We start from the raw sequence: 4,857 nt of genomic DNA, 5'->3' as shown, positions 1-4,857 counted from the left end.
GGACTGTGAGCCTTGCCGGGTTTCTCCAGTTTAACTCGAGAACTTAAACTCCAAATTCTGCTTTGCTTTAAGATGTATGAGACCCAGGTCCCCAGCCTGTGATCTGCCTAAACTGTCCCAATTCAGTTCCTGTTTCTGCCCACCTTAATCAGTCTTATCCCAAATTAGCTACATCTTGTATGGTTTCCTCTGCCCCTAACCCCACCCTCTCCCAGCTGCACTGTTTTCTCTTTTACCCTTAAGACTGTATTAGATACTCTTTGCATGCTAACAGCTTCCTATGCATATACCAAGTGCTTATTATAGCACTTAACAGTCTGTCTTGTAATTATTGCTTATCTGTGTGTCTCCCTCTCCCATTGGCCTCTAGACTCACGCTTGTCAACTTTTTCCTACTGGGACATGTTATAGATAATTTTTATTTGCTGATACACCCCCATTGATTTACCCAGATGGTGAGCTGCAGCAAAGACAAGATAGTATGTGGATTATTTGTAGTTTATGATTTGTAACTCTAGCTCTTTAATCCTACTAAATAATGTGCATCACAATGGCAGTAAGTGACTACAAAGTTATAAGGACAATAATCTGTTTTTTATAGCAAATTTTAAAAAGTAAACATTTCATCAACTTTAGTACTTTGTTATTAATAGCAAATTACTTGTGCTAGCCTTCCAAGATAGCGGTACCATACGACCGTGTCATTAGGGCATTCTTGCCAGATTCTGAGTTCCTAACAGCTGGAGTTATATCACATTTGTCACTGTAAACCCAGCATCTCACACAGTTCCTGACAATAGCAGGCACTCGGTATATGTTTGTTTAATTGGTGGCTGGTTGATGAACTATAAAATGAGATTAATTTTTAAAATTCCCTGGGTTTGCTTAAACACCAGGAGACTGAGGCTATCTCCAACTGTGTAAAGGCAGCTTCTAAATCCAGAGTCTTTTAGAATTCAGTATCCTTTTACAATAAGGCCATGATAGAGGTGACTGTTCTGGAGAAGTAGTATACAAATAGCTAATGGGTTGGTACACTCCTGGAATGTTACTTTTACACACTAATGAATGGTTTCTAGTCTGGTATTGTGGGTGTCTTTTGAGTATCTATATGTAATTGACAAGGTGAACCCATGAATCTGTTTCTCAGCTTTTTTGTCAGATGCTCACATCATAGTACTTTTAGGGTATTAGTACTATAAGGAGCTCACAATTTCAAATAGCCCAGTGGAAACCACATCTGTCTTAGAGATTATGATTCGTACTGTGTTCGCTACTGTGTTCACTACCTCACTACTATCTAACCTGTGATTTGTCCTAATCTCTCTGTTTTGCTGAACCTTTAAAATGGTGGTTGAACAAATAATCTCTAATGTCCTCATTGACTCTAAAAATCTTGATTCTAACAAATGTTAGAAGAATTTAGAAAGTAACTAGATGATTAATCTGTTCAGACTGCTATAACAAAATACCATAAACCAGGTATCTTATAAACAACAGTAATTTCTCACATTTCTGGAGGCTGGGAAGTCCAAGATCAAAGCACCAGCAGATTCCCTGTCTGGTGAGGGCCTGTTTCATAGACGGCACCTTCTCATTGTGTTCTCACATGGTAGAAAGGATGAACTAGGTCTCTTGGGGCTCTTTTACAAGAGCGCTAATCCCATTCATGAGACCTCCATTCTTATGACCTAATCTTCTCCCAAAGGCCCCACCTCTTAATACTGTCACACTGAGGATTAAGTTTCAACATATGAATTTTGAGAGGACACAAACATTCATACCATAGCACTCCATAAAATAGGAATATAATATTATAAAGATTGGTCCAAGTCTTTCTGTACCTTTCCAAGCAGGAAAGGCTGCTGCCGCAGCCCCCAGAAGACAGGAGATGTTGGCTTGTTGTCCATTCCTATACAAGATGGGCGCCTCATCTGTTGGGGGGAAAGTGAGGTAATTACTGCCAGGACTCCAGATTTACCACATGGCTGGTATATATGAATTGTGTCTTGGGGTAGCTCCATGAAAAGAGCCAGATATGATACTTTAGGGAAGTGTATTAGATTTGGATTACTGTTTAGACTGAGCAGTTTCTCTTCTGACATTTAAGATTCATGAGCCTGTTGGCATCCGCATCAGTATTAACATTTGTGAGGGGTCACCCTGCCTCATTCAAAAGAGTGACGTGATGAGATCTGAGCCTAGCGGGAAGATTAACTTTTGAGGGGAGGAGGGATACTTCTTCCATTGCAACAGGTATTGACACAAGCAGGTTTTATATATGGAAGTGAGAAGGTGAGGGAATTTCCATTGAATGACATCTCTTTTCTCAGGAAGTATGAGTCAAGGTCATCAAGTATGAATGAAAAGGAGATGGGGTGTAGAAGTTCTTTGGAGAGGGAGAGGTAGGAAATAATTGTCTTAGGGAGTGGGAAAGTGACCTTATTAGATAAACATAATAGATGTTCCAAGAAGTATTGTGTGCCCATTAGAGATTTGTATTAGTGACTTTAAGATTACTTTCCCTAGCATTATTCAAAACACAAGTGAGTATTCAGGTTCAACCAGGGTTTTGTTAGGATAGTACACTGGAAGGAGAGAGCATCCTGGGAATGATAGTAATGAGGAACCATAGCATCTAAGGTTGGAAAAGAGGTAAGTGGACCAGGCACAGTGGCTCACACCTGTAATCCAAGCACTTTGGGAGGTTGAGGTGGGCGGATTGCCTGAGGTCAGGAGTTCAAGGCCAGCCTGGCCAACATTGTGAAACCCCATCTCTACTAGAAATAGAAAAAATTAGCTGAGCATGGTGGCACGCTCCTGTAATCCTAAGTACTCGGAGAACTGCTTGAACCTGGGAGGCAGAGGTTGCAGTGAGCCAAGATCGTGCCACTGAACTCCAGCCTGGGTGACAGAATGAGACTCTGTCTCAAAAAAAAAAAAAAAAAAAAGGGTAAATGAAGACAGGAGTTGGGTGTATGTCAGCAAAAGATACATGGTGGTCTAGGTGGAAAAGTGTAGCAGTGGAGTGAGTGGTTAATAGAATAAGCAAGCTCAAAGAAATAGAAGGTGGTGACCAGAAATGGGATGTTTGAAACTGATTATGGAGGTGATAATGACAGGACCCACAGTGTGGTTATGGGAATGGCTGGCTGAGACTGTGAAAGAAACAGTCTTGAAATTGAGGTGGCTAGGAAATTGAAACACTGGGGTGTGTGATGGGTCAACCATGTGGATGTTGTCCTCACTAAAAATGATGACAGAGTGGGGAGTGATAAGGAAGACTCTGGTTTAGAATCCAGGATCTAATCCTGTCAAAGAAAGAAGGGGAGTAACTGAGAGATAAAATGGTAGCATTGAGGAGGTAGAGCGGCTGGTATAGCTGGCCTGTATGAGTTTCAGAGCTTTAGCAGGAAGCTCTATAGGAAGGAAGAAGAAAGATTTGAAGTTGCAATGGGAAACATGAAGGATAATTCACCTAACCCTGTATGTGTATGTGTATGAGCATGTGTATGTGTTTGTGTATATGTATGTGCATGTGTATGTGTATGTGAGATGCTGGGTAGGGCGTGTGGGCAGGGTGGGGAGGTTGCAGTGACTGGCCTCTACTTGAGCAGGTTGCAGAGGAAGCAGTGTTCTCAGTAGATATTTAAGGCAAGAGGAGAAAGGAATGTTCAGAGAAGCTATTAAAGATACAGTGGAATTATTGATTAGGAATGTTGGAAAATGCAAGAGGAACATTTGGAAGGGAAGGTGGGGTGGAGTGCTGAGACCAGATTTAGGGACATACCAGTGTGGGGAAAACTGATGACCATGGAGAAGCTGCAGACTTAAAAGATGAAAGAGGCCGGGCGCGGTGGCTCAAGCCTGTAATCCCAGCACTTTGGGAGGCCGAGACGGGTGGATCACGAGGTCAGGAGATCGAGACCATCCTGGCTACACGGTGAAACCCCGTCTCTACTAAAAAATACAAAAAAACTAGCCAGGCGAGATGGCGGGCGCCTGTAGTCCCAGCTACTTGGGAGGCTGAGGCAGGAGAATGGCGTAAACCCGGGAGGCAGAGCTTGCAGTGAGCCGAGATCGCGCCACTGCACTCCAGCCTGGGCGACAGAGCCAGACTCCGTCTCAAAAAAAAAAAAAGAAAAAAAAAAGAAAAAAAGATGAAAGATAGAATAAAGATATGAAGTATCCACTCAGAAAGGCCAAGAGAGTCTAAGGACACTTTTCTTAGTGATAAGGCATCTCAGGAGCTTTCCTTTTCTTTTTTTTTTTCTTTTCTTTTTTTTTTTTTTTTGAGACAGAGTCTCACTCTGTCGCCCAGGCTGGAGTGCAGTGGCCGGATCTCAGCTCACTGCCAGCTCCGCCTCCCGGGTTTCCGCCATTCTCCTGCCTCAGCCTCCTGAGTAGCTGGGACTACAGGCGCCCGCCACCTCGCCCGGCTAGTTTTTTGTATTTTTTAGTAGAGACGGGGTTTCACCGTGTTAGCCAGGATGGTCTTGATCTCCTGACCTCGTGATCCGCCCGTCTCGGCCTCCCAAAGTGCTGGGATTACAGGCTTGAGCCACCGCGCCCGGCCGGAGCTTTCCTTTTCTGAACATTAAAATTGTGGAAGCTTTCAGGTGAGAGGAGTAGTAAAGCAAGCTTCTGGGGTCCAAATCTGTATTCAAGTTATAATGATGAACTTACAGTTCAGGCAGACCCTTTAAAATAACTGTGCTGATAGAAACAGCTGAGCCCAGAAATAGAGAAAGCATTGGCAACTGGGGACTACCTAATGATGTATGATAATAGCTTGATAAGTGAAAAATCACCGTCTTTTTTTCCCCCTCCACCAGAAGTTCTTCACCTGCTCTAGGT

Source organism: Trachypithecus francoisi, unplaced genomic scaffold, assembly GCF_009764315.1.
Source record: "Trachypithecus francoisi isolate TF-2019V2 unplaced genomic scaffold, Tfra_2.0 Lachesis_group4, whole genome shotgun sequence".
Lineage (NCBI taxonomy): Eukaryota > Metazoa > Chordata > Mammalia > Primates > Cercopithecidae > Trachypithecus > Trachypithecus francoisi.
The sequence above is the reverse complement of the archived record's forward strand: the minus strand, read 5'-3'. Positions refer to the sequence as shown.